Source organism: Colobus angolensis, unplaced genomic scaffold (genome assembly GCF_000951035.1).
Source record: "Colobus angolensis palliatus isolate OR3802 unplaced genomic scaffold, Cang.pa_1.0 Scaffold62, whole genome shotgun sequence".
NCBI classification, from domain to species: Eukaryota; Metazoa; Chordata; class Mammalia; order Primates; family Cercopithecidae; genus Colobus; species Colobus angolensis.
In genome coordinates, this window is record NW_012119821.1 from 10,545,386 (window position 1) to 10,561,930 (window position 16,545).

Consider the following 16,545-nt stretch of genomic DNA (forward strand, 5'->3'; position numbering starts at 1 on the left):
CACAGAAGAAAAGAAGGCATACTGAGGGGAAGTCCACAGTTGGAGGCAGAGATTGGAGTTATTCATCCACAAGCCAAGGAATGTCTGGAACCACTAGAAACAGAAAGGGAAGAAAAGATTATTCCCTAGAGCCTTTGGAGGGAGGATTGCCTTGCTGACACCTTGATTTCAGATCCCTGAAGCCTCCAGAACTGTGAGATAATAAATTTCTGTTGTTTCAGTTGTTATGACAGCCATAGAAAACTAATACACCATTTAATAGTTCATAACCCAACATCTTGCAAACAAGAAATGGGTAATAGTTAAATTTTGATCAAATTCACTTTTAGGAAATTCTCTTCATCAAGATAATTTCATTTCCTCCTACTCTCATTGGTCAATAAGGCTTGCCATGTTGCTTTTGCAACACAGAATGATGACATTCTCTAATGACAACTGTTCTTAAATATGACTGCAAGTACTTGGATTTTATAGAATCTGTGTACCACTGACCTCAGGGCAAAGCTCTTTTTGCAAGCTCATTTTCATTCACTCAATAATTCTTTTTTTTTTTTTCAACAGAGTCTCGCTCTGTTGCGCAGGCAGGAGTGCAGTGGCAGATCTTGGCTCACTGTAACCTCCATCTCCCAGGCTCAAGTGATTTTCCTGCCTCAGCCTCCGAAGTACCTGGGATTACAGGCACAGTCCACAATGTCTGCCTAATTTTTGTATTTTTAGTAGAGATGGAGTTTCACCATTTTGGCCAGGCTTGTCTCAAATTCCTGACCTCAAGTGATCTGCCTACCTCAGCCTCTCAAAGTGCTGGGATTACAGGCATAAGCCATGGTAGCTGGCCATTGATTACTTTTTTAATCAGTTCAGGCTGCTATAACAAAATGTACTAGACTGTGTGGCTTAAACAGTGGACATTTATGTCTTACAGTTCTGGAGGCTGGGAAGTCCAAGATCAAGGTGCTGTCAGAGTTGGTTTAAGTTGCAGATGACCACTTTCTCACCCCACCTGTAAACTGGGGCTTCAACATACAAATTTTGGGGGCACAAAACAGTCAGTCCATAACACTGACAGTTACTTGATTTTTAAAATTTTATTGTTTGCAGAGCATATAATGGCAGAGAGCATATATGTAGCACACCAATTTTAGACATATATTTAAAAGAGTTACACATTTTAAAATAAAAAAACATTTAAAAATTAGAAAAAAATCATATTTTTTTTCATATAAACTATAGGAATGATAGTGTCTGTAAACTTTCCCCAAATTATCTTTCTGACAATGCATGTGGTCATCTGGCTTCATGATAGATAGCTTGAGCTGTAGGTCTGTTTCTTCATCTTGTCCGTTTCTTTTCTTTTTCTTTATTTCCTTTAATTCAAAACCCTTAATCCCCAATTGTAAGTTATTGGCAATGGCAGCAGCTATTCATCGCTCTGGGAGAGTTGTTGACATTCAGGTTAAACATAAACCCAAGAATTAAGGAGAAATTTTGTGCTGAAAATTACTGACGTACTCTATAACCTGAAGAACTCTCATTTCAACTTGAGAGTTAAAAGCAAATGATTTCCTAATCTACTCTAGTTGTATATGGCTACAGAAGGTACTCCTTCCTGTTCTGTTGTAGCATTTGTTTATGGTTTTAGCATGTGTCCAATAATACAACATTGCATCTTTTTCCCCCCAACAAACGATAAAAATGAGCAAATACCAGAAAAACTTGGCAGTGAGACATTTGCGTTCCAGTTTCATCTTATTAAGGAATTACGGTTTCAAATTAAAAATTATAATATCTTAGCATTGCTTATAGAATCAGAGTGTTCTCAACTGTTTGACAACCACAGAGCTCATTTGAGCAGTCCATATAAATACAGCCCACTAATATTAGGTACACTTAAAAAAAAGCATCACTAGAATATTAAATCTTGGGATGAGGGTGCAACGTTTTGAATCATGGACATGGCCTTCTATTTTGTCCCTCTTTGTAGTCATTCTCTTTGCCATGTGAGCTTGTTGTTTGGGCCACTAAAGAGGTGGAGTCTATTTTCCCACACCTCAAATATGGGCCATTTTTGACTTGTTTGGCCAATAGAATGTGGTGGCAGTGACAATGTGCTGGTTTTGAGCCTAGACCTTGAGGTTTGGCATGTTTCTGCTTGCTCTCTTGCACCCCTTTTATTGCCATGAGAACATGCCTAGGGTAGTCAGCTGGAGGAGGAGAGACACTTGGAACTGGACCAAATTGCCCCAGTAGCCCCAGCTCATTGCCAGCCAACCCCTAAATGTGTATGAGCCCAGCCAAATTCAGCAGTGCTACCAAACTAATCCCCAAATGATTCCAGCTGCATAAGTGATATGTAAATTGTGCTTGCCACCAAGTTTTTGTGATCCTTTGTTGCCTGGAATAACTATGGCAATAGATCATCAATACCATACCCAACAGAGCTTGGTGTGGAGAACCAGCATGCTTGTATTCGCCATTGCCTTTTTATATGGCTCATGCAAAAGACAGTCAGTGGCTGTGAGTTGATTATGTTTACAGTTTTCATTATTTTCTTCAACATTTAATTAAGTTTTGGAGGCATATTTTTGGCCACCTATTGTTCTTTGAGAATGAAGCTAGATATGGATTGACACTTAAGGACAATTATGTTACTCTTATTCTTGCCGCATGCATAGCTAGCGCCCCTTCAATACTCAAACTAATTCCTCTTTCCATTTATATCATAGCTCATAAAATAATTATTAACAAAATCTCTTCTGTAGTATTTTCTCTCGCTGTTTTTGTTTGTTTGTTTGTTTGTTTTTGAGACAGAATCTCACTCTGTCATCCAGGCAGGAGTGCAGTGGTGCAACCTCGGCTCACTGCAACCTCTGCCTCCCAGGTTCAAGCATTTCTTCTGCTTCAGCCTCCTGAGTAGCTGGGATTACAGGTGCGTGCCACCACGCCTGGCTAATTTTTGCATTTTAGTGGAGACCAGGTTTCACCACTTTGGTCAGGCTGATCTCGAACTCCTTGACCTCAAGCGATTCACCTGCCTTGGCCTCCCAAACTGCTGGGATTACAGGCATGAGCCATTGCACCTGGCCTGCTCTCACTATTGATTAGAACAAAAGATCATCACATTTCTCCCCGATATGTATTACACATATGTTGAATTGGTACACTGTATGGCAGTGGTTTTGTCTAGCTGCAAGGTGAAATATCTTTGCACATGTTTTGTTTACTTACTTGACAAACATTTATAAAGCTGGTACCTTGTGCCAGGCACTGTCCTAAGTGCTTTACAGTATTGATTTACTTAGTCCTCTTAGCAGCTCTAGGTAGGTACTATTATGATTCCTATTTTACACATGGGGAAACTGAGGCACAGAGATGTTAAGTATCTTGCCCAAGTTCATATTGCTAGCATGTGGTAGACTTGGGATGTGGGTTTGCTGGAGTCCACTCCAGAGTCTGTGTTTTCCATCACGACGTGTGATAGTAATTGCTCCTCCACACTTCATGTCATTGTTATTATGTGAAAGCCATGATACCGTTTGAAAAGGGAGCTTCTCCAATAGCTTGTTCTGCCTTCTTGCCAAACACAATGTCCATCAGTAAGTATAGAGCTGGCTGTGCAGGCTTATTGGCAGCGGTGTGACTTGTTTTGCTGTAGAGAGGGGCACATTAAATGACAGCTCTGTACTTTTGGTCTCACCTATGCCTTAGCAGCACAATCTGTAAATTTTTTACTGCAAAGTATTATTTGGCACTTGTTTCAGAAAAATTCTGTTGGTTTATCAGGAAGGTTGTTACGCTGTGTTTAAAAATAAGGGGAAAGCCTGAGTTACTTCATGACCCTGTATGACAAAATTTCATAACAGAAACTGCACTAGAGACAAGGGGTGAATGCATGGATAATCTTATAAAATCTATTGGATTTACTTGTCCCGGTCTGTGTGTCTGTCTGTCTATCTATCTATCTATCTATCTATCTATCTATCTATCTATCTATCTACGTATACAGAGAGAGAGGTAAAAGATTTATACTTGAGTTTTGGTGACCATTTGCATTTACATTACCCTAAGTCATATGTTTTTACTACTATTTTATTACTTTTTTTGCATTTCAATATACTACCTTGGTGTGTGTGTGTGTGCGCGCGCGCGTGTGTGCGTGTGTGTGTTTGAATTGGGAATAAAATAACAAAAAATTGAGAGGCAGCAGAGAGTTAAAGTTTATGGATTTAAGCCAGATTGCCTGGGGTCAAATTCCAAATTCAGCAATTGATCCCTCCCTGACACAGTTTTCTCATCTATAAAATGGAGATAATAATAATGCCTACCTTATGAGATCATTTTGAAAATTAAATGTGTTCACTTGAAACAATTATATCTGGCATGTATGTATGTGGCATATAATAAGTGCTTTGTAAATACTTGCCATTTAACAAATGAAACATGTATGGATAACAAAAATGAAAATGTCACAATTGTAAATAATATGTAAATATAATGAAGAGCTATACCCTGTTGACTGAAAGTTAGCTGTGACAAAATGACAACATGGAATCCTAATAGTGTTTGTATAACTTTTAGGAACATAATGGTTATTGAGGACAAAATGAATTTATTTTTTTTTTTTTTGAGATGGAGTCTCAGTCCGTTGCCCAGGCTGGAGTGCAGTGGTGTAGTCTCAGCCCACTGCAACCTCTGCCTCCCAAGTTCAAGTGATTTTGCTGCTCCAGCTTCCCCAGTAGCTGGAATTACAGGCCCCCGCCACCACATCTGACTACTTTTTGTATTTTTAGTAGAGAAATTATTTCGCCATGTTGGCCAGTCTGGTCTCGAACTCCTAACCTCAGGTGATCTGCCCACCTTGGCCTTCCAGAGTGCTGGGATCATAGAGCCACCACACCTGGACAGAGTGAGATTTTTTAAAAACCTATAACTAACCTCACATTGCAAATTTGTGACATATATATAAACAAAGTTCTCTTACCTTTTCCTCTACTACTAGCAGACCACATTCAGGTTACTATTGCTGCATAACCAATTACCCTAAATTTTAGCAGCTTAAAACAATCTTTATATTTTGCTTACAATCTTGTGGATAAGGAATTTGAGAAGGACTCTGCTGGGCAGTTCTTGTTTGGAATTTTCAAGCAGTGGCAACCAGCATTTGAATGGTGCTGGATCATCTGAAAGTTTGAGTGGGCTGGATGTCCAAGATAGTCTAGTGTGGCTTGTAGTTGGTGCTGGATATCAGTTGGGAGATTAGCTGGGACTACTGACCAAAGTGCCTAGACATGGCCTTGTTAGCATGGCAGTGTTAGGGGAGTTCCACATGTCCTATAGTGGCCGGCTTCCCCAGGGTGAGGATCCCAGGAGAACCAGCCTTGGAAGTCACAAAACATCACTTCTGCCGTGTTCTATTGGTTGAAGCCTGCCCAGATTCAAGGGAGGGACCATTGACCCCACTTCTCAGTGGGAGAAAATGTCAAAGAATTCTGGGGCCATGTTTTTAAATTGCCACAGAACACTTAATAGAATTCCACTAACTACTACAGATCTGTAGAAACATTCCTCTGGGATATGTATATCTAGGCCATTCAATTCTAGTTTCTTTAACTTTGTCTTAAAGGTCTAATGTTTTACCATGTGAGCCATTCACAGAGGTTTATTCTGAGTCTTTTATAATAGAAATATCCCAGGGCCAGGAGAAGGAAAACTCAGAAATCAGCTAAAACTTCGAAAGAGTGAGGAGAATCCAGTGAAATTTATTGAAAGCCATTGCTAGTAAAAAGTTCATCTCCTTGACGCTTGGAGGTCTCACTAGTCCTGCAACCACAAGGCATTTAAATAGCTCCCCTTAGGGACTGCCTCAGATCAACTCAGCCTTTCCTTAGACTTGGGAAATGAATCGCTATTTCTTGGGCCTGTTACTTCTCCAAGTAAATCTTGTATATGACTCTGGAAAAAAAAAATACCTCTTCATACCGTATTCTGTTTTAGTTCTCCTGCACACACTGCCCATTCCTCAGTTTCCCTGGCTCTGAGTCTTCAAGTACCTCTTGACTGGGCCCCCCTTTTTTAGGAGGAGTAACAGATCTGATCCATTGAGTCCCAAATATGAAGGCACCGCCTACATAGAACAGGCCAAAGCAAGTGCTCTAATATAAATTATTCTTCGATGAATCCACGTGGAAATAGGCCAAAATCCACAGCTGGATGAGATCTGTTTTCAGGTTTGGAAAGAGTTTGCTTTCTAAAAGTTGACATTGTCCATGGGACAAATATATTTGATGTCTCCCATTGCTACTGACTGGGGGCAACTTTGATGAATATGTGTTGGACCAAATAATAAAAGAAGACCACTAGTACCCCCAGATGAAGCAAATAAGCTGGATTCATTGTGGAAATTCTTTGAGTCTCACAAACTCGGGTTAGAAGAACCATGAATACATTTGGCTCATCTTTTAAAACAACATCTACAGTTAAGAGCATCCTCCTGCATTCTGGCCTTCTTCCTACTTTCCAGCTTCCTTTTCCATGTAAGATGGCTTTCCTGGAATGCCTTGTTTTCGTGTGTGCCCTGAGCACCAGCCTGCTAAGGCAACGCTGCTCTTCGGCAGGCTGCGTCTTCATGAACGTGGCAGCCACGAGGCAAGACCTGGATCCTAGCCTGCTCTCTTGCTTTTGATGGGAGAAGCCTTAAGGAGTTAGAATTCACCCAAGCTCACTTTTCAGGTACCCAGAGTTCTGTAACTGTCATTCTGCAGCATTTCCTTGCAGCCCTTTTCCTCTGGGTCAAGTTTTGAAAGTACTCAAACTCCACAGGCCTGTACTTTGGATGTGAATTTGAGTCTTACTGCTTTGTGGTCTTCTGGCCAATCACAAAGCCCCTTTGATTAAAAACAAAGGAGTCAATAAGAGGCTAAGGTTTTCTTGACATCAACAAGCTCTTCAAAGCAACATTTCAAAAAGTGCTAATGACTCAGACCAGATGGAGTCTATTTCCATGAAAAAGCTGAGTGTCTAAAGAAGCAGGAAGTAAAGCTCATGCAGACCACTGTCTTTTGGTTTTCTGAACTCCAGCCTCACTCCAAACACCACCAAGCTGCATCCTGCCTTCTCTCTTCTGTCTGCTTGAACTGCCATTGCCCTTCAGCTTTTCAAAGAAACCGGACTTCGCCCATATGGAAAATAACCTCAGACTTCAAACCTGGGCTGGGATTCTTAGACTCCTTTGGTTACCAAAATACTTTCAGTTCAAAGTAATCTCTTATTTAACTTTTTTTTAATTGCAGAAAATATGCATAACATAAAACTTACCACTTTAACCATTTTTAAGTGCACAGTTCAGTGGTATTAAATACATTCACATTGTTGTTCAACCATCACCACCATTCATCTTTAGAGCTAATGTACCCATTAAACAGTAATTCACCATTCCCCCTCCTGCTAACCCTTGGCAGCCACCATCCTACTTTCTGTCTCTATGATTTTACTGTTTTCAGTGCCTCATTAAATGCAATCATCCAGTATTTTTCCATCTGTGACTGGCTTATTTCACTTAATGTAATGTCTTCAGATTTCATCCATGTTGTAGCATGTGTGAGAATTTCCTTTCTCTTTGGCTTATAATATTCCTCTCTATGTATGCACTATATTTTGTTTCTCCATTCATCCATCAGTGCAAAGATGTGTCCACCTCCCGGGTTCAAGTGATTCTCCTACCTCAGCCTCCCAAGTAGCTGGGATTACAGGTACCCACCACTACACCCAGTTAATTTTTGTATTTTTAGTAGAGATGCAGTCTTGCCATGTTGGCCAGGCTGGTCTCGAACTCCTGACCTCAGGTGATCTGCCCACCTTGGCCTCCCAAAGTGCTGGGATTACAGGCATAAGCCACTGCCCCCAACCCAGTTCTTTCTGTATAAAAGAATTATACTGTATTGTCTGAGCAAATGAGTAACACAGCTCTGAAAATGCTAGTGGGCTGATGTAGGAGGGAGCGTAATGAGCAAGCTATTATGTATGTAATGAGTGTGAGAAAGAGGGAAACACGGGTATCTTTGAGGTATATAACAGCTTGGGGTTTAAGGAAACTTTCTTGACCAAATGAAGTCCATTCTGAAAGCTCAAGGATCAACAGGAGTTAGTTTGGTGAGGAGTTGGAGGAAGGAGTTTCAGGCAAGGGAAAAGTGTGTATTGAGTCTTCTCTGGTTCTCTGGATATGCTTTGACAATATTAAGAGCCACATAGAATTAAAATCATGTGTTTCCTTGTATGTCTCCCTCCTTAGATTTGAAGTTTCTTGAGGACAGGATTGTGTGGTATTCACCTTTGTATCTTCAGTGCCTAGCACTGAAGTGCCTGCCCAGAGTGAGAGTTTGGAAAACACTGATTTTATCAGACCAACAAACACTGAGCATGCATCTTTGGTTTCTGACAGCTTCTAAGTCAGACATCACCATCACATGAAACATTGTTTTTTTTTATGTAGAGTCTCTGGTTTCTCTTCCTAGCTACCCTGTGAGATAGGCGTTGTGATCTAGTTTAGAGGTTTTTTTAAAAGCCAAGGCTTATAGTCCAAGGTTACACAGCTAGTAAGTGGAGAAGTCAGGACTGAAGGACTGAACCCAGGTCTAACTGACATAAAAAGTTATGATCTTGTCATTATTTTATGCTGCTTAGTTTTGCACATTCACAGATAACTCATAATCAGGAGTGGGGAAATTAGCTTTCATTGGGGGCCTACATATTGTCCCAGGGGCTTATGTTATAATAGCTTACTTTGAGCACTTACCTGGTTGTTTCAAGCGCCTTGCATGTTTTTTCTCATTGAATTCTCGTAACTGCCCTATAAGGTGGGGACTATAATTATTTCTACTTTACAGATGAGAAAAACTAAGGCACAAAGAGCCAGTTTCTGATGGAGGCAGACAGACTAGTGAGACGGCATCACCTCACGCTGGGCTGCTGCGCCGAGCCCCTGGGAGCCTCTGGGAGGCAATTAGTATTACCTCTATCTTAAAGAGGAGGGAGCTGGGTCAGAGGAGTGATATTTACTGTCTTTGCTCTTGGTTTTAAATCCTTTGTATTATTTGGAAAGACCTCATCTTTCTTCTGTCAGGCCCTCAACTGCCTCCACATAATCAGAAAAATCACTTACAGCGGGGCAGAATCTAAGAACTTCTTTCTCCCAAGCAGAAGTTGAGGAATTTAAATCCCCATTCCTTCTCTGAGGTTTTGACTATTTGATGTTCTTTCTGCCTTGGGAGGGCTGATTAAGAGCCCTACAAAGAGAGAAGCTTTAGACCTTCTGAGCTCTGAAAGGGTTCCTTGACCCCGGGCACCCCAGCAGCTGGGTCAGACATGGTGATCATGATTTATAGATCAATAAACAGACTCTTTCCAAACCACTTTTCCCCTCCTTGCTAGGGAGTGGGCAAATCAACTTTCTGAGTGTAAAACCTACTTTTCATAAAATATTTTTGTTTGTTATTGAGGAAAGCCTCAGCATTTGGGGTGGGGGTGAGGATAGTGAGAGTGACAGGCAGGAATAACATGCAGAAATTAGACAACAAAGGGAGACTTAAAATACTTAAGGGCACAACACCTAAAACATTCTGATTTAGAAGGTTGTACCCAGTCAAATGCTATCTATTCATGTCTGTTTTGTTCCCCTACAAACTGCATTTGCAGACGGTGACTGTTGGCTCATGTATTCCCCCCAGGAGAAAAAATTACACATGTGGGAAATGAGATTCTCCTCCCCTTCCTCCTTCCTCCCCATCCCCACCCATCCCTACCCCCTCAAAACACCCAAACATTTTCTGAGCTACATGATGCAATATGATTTTTTTTTTCTGCACAGAGGAGCAGCAATTTTTTTTTCTCAACTAATTTTTATTCCAAGACCTCACAAGGCGTGAGGAGAATAACTTCCTGAGTAGAGAAAGCATTCGAGTGTCTGCATCTAAAGATACACAAATCCTAGAATTTAATGGGAGTAGAGTGGAGACTAGAAGGAATGAAAACAGAATAAAGTAATTCCTGCTACAGGGATATTAAAAACCAACACCCTCACTCGTTTGCCTTCACTTTCTCTCTTTCTCTTTCTCTCTTTCTCTTTCTTTCTTTCTTTCTTTCTTTCTTTCTTTCTTTCTTTCTTTCTTTCTTTCTTTCTTCTTTCTTTCTTTCTTTCTTTCTTTCTTTCTTTCTTTCTTTCTTTCTTTCTTTCTTTCTTTCTTCTTTCTTTCTTTCTTTTCTTTCATTCTTTCTTTCTTTCTTTTCATCATTCCCTATGTGTATGATGAACTCTATAGACTTTAAATAAATTCAACATTTTTCAGCTTGAAAAAATAGTAAGGCACTTTTTCCTTTTTCTTTTAAAGATCCAAGTCACAGATTATTGGGATATCGAAGGTTCTTAGGAGATGTTATTCCAATAAATTCTACTCTGACCTATTGGGTTGTTAAATTATAAATTCTATTAAGGCATATTTTTCTCCAGTTTCAACTCCAGCAAGTTTTCCCTGTATCAAGTACTCAGATTACACACAAGTGAGCACTAAAGTGGAGACAGCGGGAGGAGGATAGATAAGTGTTAGGCGTCACATCCAGAAAATTCCTGTAGCCACAAACTTAGGGGTGCACAATTAGCAGGCCTCTCAGGAAGGTTATACATCATGTCCAGGACTTTACATTAAAATGACTTTTTACTTGAGTCATTTGTTAGTCCATTACCAGTTCACATATCAGATTGCATTTCATCTTGTATTAAATCAAGGTAATCTGGCATGTAAAAATAGTTCCCTCAATTCACTTCCAGCTCTCAGCAAGACTGGAGATTCCCGCAGCATTTTGCCTCGCACTCCTCCACGAGGTCTGCAGAATCACGACCTTTTACCGAAAGTATTCATCATTGATTGAATCTCGGATTCTCCCACAAAAACATGCAATTGGCAGATGAAGGCCTAATCATGTGCTGAATGCTTATTTTTCTCTTTAGGGTTCAACTTCTTCTCCTCCAACTACAGTCCTAAGAGGACCCGAGACTGTGTGATCCCTGTTGCTAATCCTACGGTCATTACAGGCAGAAAAAGCGGAAGAGAGACACAGAACTAGTTACAAAGGAGCAGAGGAAACCTACATGAAGAAGCTACGTTTGTAGACTTTGAGACCAGCTGGATCCTCCTCTATGATGACTAGTTCCATTTCCAAGCAGTGTGTCCTTTTATGGGGGAGTGGGGCTATGACCAAGTGCTGGGTAATGAGCAAGACTTCACTGGGAGGAAAACTGAGCCTCCACATAATTCCCTCTATTTATTGCATGAAGGTACTTTTAGGTTTTTGTGTCATTGTGATGTGAATGTCTAGTTTTAGAGTGAAATCCTGCCCACCACAGGCCCGAACCACATGTGTCACATCCATTATGTCCCTAATGCTCTTCCGTGTTACCCCTGTGTTTCTAAATGCTTAATGCTCCTATGAGTAAATGATTTCTTTCCACTATTGCTTAAAGTGCCAGAAGGCAAGAGAAATGTAAACAGACCTAAGATCAACATTGTGAGTTGACTTGGCCTCCCCGTCTAGCAACACTGCCATAAATTTCTTCGGCTTCTTAGTTGGGAATTTAAAAGGCCTATAGTCTTGGCAAGGTTTATATAACAATGTTTCTTCTATATGGATTATAAACTTGCAAAATCCTAAGCAGTGGTGGGTATCGTATTTGGTCAGTGGGTCAACCTGAGAAGCCAGCAGAAAAACTCAACACCACGTCCAGCCAAAGACTTTTTCTGGATTTGGCCTGTTGGGTGGAAACAGCTCGATCAGCTCCATCTCTGACAAGGTCAGAAGCCTGGGTCCTGGGGAGTGTTATGGGCTTTTAAAAATTTTTCCTTTGGGGCTTTGCTGTATTAGAGTCCAGTCTTTTGTGGCCCTTGCAGAGCCAAAGGCCCTAAGCAATGTCATAGCTGGCAGCGCCTTCATGGAATCTCCGTTGGGACATTACTAGCTTCACTTTCATGAGGCTGTCTCAGACAGCCACTCCTCAGAGTGCAGGAAAGCTCAGAGAATGGGAATCAGCACTGGTTTGTGCTGAGTTTGGCCCTGGGAGGCCTGGGGTTCATCAGCCAGGCAAGCATGCTTGATTCCATCAAAGCAGCCTTTGTGATAAGAAGATACCCCTCCTTTCCTGCCTGCACATTTTCCTCGTCAGGATGACCTGCTGCTGAAGTTACTACCTATGCCTTTTTTCCAAAGTGCATGGTAGTTGGCATGGACACTCTTGCACAGGACTAGTACATAGATCTTTTAAGCGACTTGGTTTCAAGGGGATTCCAAATGTCCCTCACTAAAGACAAAGAATATTTCTTTAATGAGAGCTGGTGTCCCTTTTATGAAGCTCTCCCCTCAAAACAAGTGTCAAGCTTTCTGTCTCTTATGGGATGACTCAGTAGAACAAGGAGGCTTAACATTGAACATGACTCATTACGTGCAGAGAGCTGTGTGTTAGGAACTAAAGGCTGAAAGTGGTGTGAAAACTGGCCAGCCATTGGTTGGCTCCAATATCCAAGAATCAGAGTGATGCATGCACAGACCTATCTTTCCCTGCTGCCAGGAAAAGCACACAACTGTGGGGCTTTGCTCTGACTTTGGAGAGACATTTGAGTTTTACTCTCTGCAACACAAATTGTGAAGATTGTTCTCATAACTCTAATTCGTCTTCCAGGATGGGCTGAAAATGAAGTTTCCAACCATCAAGACTGATCAGCAAGAAAAGGAGAGAAGTCTACAAGGTTCCTGGGTGGATGGGAACAAAGAGATCAAGTTTTCATTTTACCAAGGCTTTTCTTATTATTAGAAGGAAACTGAAGTATAAAGATATGAAAATAATAAAGAAGACCAATTAGAAGACATCAGTTTATAGTATTTAGCCAATAAGACATGTCAGGGAGAAATAACAGACATTTAAGTAATGAACAGTCACATAGGTGTTTCTGATTTGTTCTCTTATAATTCAAGGCCCAGATAGTATTCAATGAAATCCAAAGGCTTCCACTGAAAATCGATTCAAGGATATACTCTTTAAGTCTATGAATCATTAACCTATGATACTCATTGCCTGGGAGTAGTATTTAGGTCCAAGACAAGATGAAAAACATTAATGATTGGAAGTACAGGTTAGGTCAGCAATTTTTCAACTTTTTAAAATAAGCGGAACTTTTAAAAAATGAAAAACAAAATCATGGTATGTGAAACAGATAAAAGTGGAAGTGTCGTATTTGGGGGGACCTACTAACCTCCTCCTTGCCACTTGAAGCACTTTTAGCTTCATAAAACAGTGAGGAAATGTGTGTTATAGGTAATTATTTTAAAAACTGGTCACTGTGGAAGCATTAGACCAGGTATTTCCAATAATCCTTTTCCCAAGGAACCATAGCTGATAGACGTTATAGCCTCAGCATTTCTAGAGATGAAGCTTCTAGGCTAGTTTTTGACATGAAAAATGGTGTGAGAAACATCATGCTACTGGCTCCTATCACTTTCCCATTGCCTTGTAACATGGCAGTTACTTTATGTGCCAGCATCCCAAAGGTATGATTGAATGTGGATTATCAATTCACACAAGGTCTCTCTGGTGCTGGGATACCTGTTAAAACCACTCTCTAATTCCTAGATTTGCTGGTGTTTAGAAATCTGAAAGGTATCAGAAAAACAGATTTTATCATAAGTTTTGGCTATTGAAAGTGTCAATAATATATTTTTTTAATCACTGCACCTGTAGAATATCTCACAAAAAATTCAATTGGGTCTCCAGAAACTGTTAGCAAAAGCTAAAGATGGCATTTATTTTCTGACTTCCTTCATACCCCTTTCGGAAGATTGAATATCTATCTTCATAATTTGGGACGTGCTTATAAATGAATTGATATTCAAATCAGATACCTCTGCCCCATGTCAGACTTTGGTTGTGCAAGTAATAGGTGACTCACCTTACCTTCTGTTCTACATGTGAAGCCAGCACCTCTTGAAGCCAACTTTCTGTAGCTTTTGAAAATACAGTGTTACTCTTGGTATTGGGTTAACTGCAAATGAAATAAACAGATTAGCAAAAAGGTACAAATTTTATCTAAATGTCTGTACGTCAAGTATGGATATTCACTTCTAAATCAATTCAGAATCAAATTGATTTTTGGTGTCAATCCCCAAAGGTAGGTAAATATGGATGAAATGGCTCTACCTTAGAGAGTTGAATGATTCCTCCGTATTTAAAACTCCGTTCAACTTAGTGAGAAGTGATTATTAAGATATGTAATGAAGTCCTATTTTGTATGGAGATTTGATTCCAACATCAGTATTCAAGGCAAGAAAAATGTACGTAGTCCAAACATCCTTGACAAACCCTTGTAATGTATATAAAGTATAGTCATATGTATGTGTAAAAGTTTAATAAAGATTACATATGCAATTAATAATTTATAATATTTGGTTTTTTTTTTTTTTTTTTGAGACGGAGTCTGGCTCTGTCGCCCAGGCTGGAGTGCAGTGGCCGGATCTCAGCTCACTGCAAGCTCCGCCTCCCCGGTGCACGCCATTCTCCTGCCTCAGCCTCCCGAGTAGCTGGGACTACAGGCGCCCGCCACCTCGCCCGGCTAGTTTTTTGTATTTTTTAGTAGAGACGGGGTTTCACCAGGTTAGCCAGGATGGTCTGGATCTCCCGACCTCGTGATCCGCCCGTCTCGGCCTCCCAAAGTGCTGGGATTACAGGCTTGAGCCACCGCGCCCGGCCAATTTATAATATTTGTAAATGCACAAAAGCCAGGTAGACTGTGTCTGATTTTACGTGGCTGAGGTGTTTTAAGTTAAAGGTACGCATGTGCGGCCTCTTCTCGCAGATGTGTCTGTGTGGGCCACACAGGCGCCAGGGCCAAGGCCGAACAATTCCTCTGTATTCACATGCCTTCACTCCCAGAGTTTGTTTATCTGTCATCCAGTTCTGTTTTTATGGTCCCATTTCTTTGCAGTGTCTTTTAGTTTCTTGGCCTCTGATTTACTTCCCTTGAGATAATACACAAGAGGATTGACATTTTAAAATGTAGATGAGTTGTCATGTATTTAATACACTCTTCTGGTATGAAGAACTAGTTTTATATTGAGTCAGGAATCAGCCTTGTAAAATAAAGGTGAACACACTGGACCAAATGCAAATAGGCTAATACCAATTTCTAATTGTTTCCTTCCCAACATTTTGGTTGAAGATGGGATGAGGTGTGTCTTGCCTTCCACACTTACTGGATTTAGATGTGATTAGAATCATAGTGCTAAAAGATAGTCAGACTGGCAACTGTTACACTAATATTTCAGTGAAGAAGAATTACAATAGGACTCCTTTATCTGAGGTTTTGCTTTCCAAGGCCTCAGTTACCTCTGGTCAACCAGTCTAAAAAAAATAAATGAAAGATTCCATAAATAAACAATTCATAAGTTTTTAATTGTTTTCCAGGGGTGTGGTGACAAAAGGAATTCTGTGGGGGTTGGTCATCTCTCAGAACCCATGATGGAAAACAGGCCCATTTCTCTACATCTGATTACCTAGCCCCCTTACTGGGCAAGGCATCTACCCCCCATCTCAGGGCCACCCATGGCTGTCTCAGCAATCTCTTCCCCTTGCCAGCTCTAAGGACCGCTATTGTGGGTGGAGGTGAGAAATGGAACTCCAGGGAGACTGATTCAGTTTGATTCTCACCACTTCTTCTGTCATACTCTCGGATAAGGGGCTTTTGGATTTAAAAATGCATAATGTGTCCCTTTGTTCACCCATCCCTCAGCAATTGGCCTTCAGTGGAGGTCATATGTCTAACAGTACTGATGGGAGAGGCTCACAGAGTCACAAGGCTTAAAAAACTGCAAAAGAAAAAACCCCACATAACTAATATATCAAATTATTATCCCACAACACTAAGAAGTATGTAGAGATTTGATACATGACTATTAAATAGAAAACATTCACGATAATATAACTGTAGCTCCCTTCTCTAAAAGCCAAAGACAAATGGTCCATCAAAAAGTCTATAAAGTTACAGCTGAAACAGTCTTGCAAATCATATGTGCCCAAAGAACCATTAAAACATGCATCATTTTAAAGAGAAGTAGAACTGGAACCCTCCAAAGTGAAATTCACATTTGGTGAACCTTAGTGTTATAAGTTGAAAAGTGGGTAACTGCATATGTTTAAACTTCAGTGGTAATCATTTTTGCAATAGCCTGGTTTAGAAATTGTTAGTGTCTTGTTAATCATTACAGTGGACTTTTAATGTTCTTTTTCCCAGCACTTAGAGGTGAAATTTATAATGTATATATCACTAAATAAAAATGCAGAATGTCATCTTTGAAGCATACTGATTGATGCAAAATTGACTCAAATAAATGCAGTTTGTGGCTATCTTCCAGCAAGTGCTTTCGTTGCTAAAGAGTTCCATACAATAGATTTCCATTTTCAAAATCACATCAATTTTTACTTAGAGCATTTCTGAAAACAGGTACCACCACTTCCAA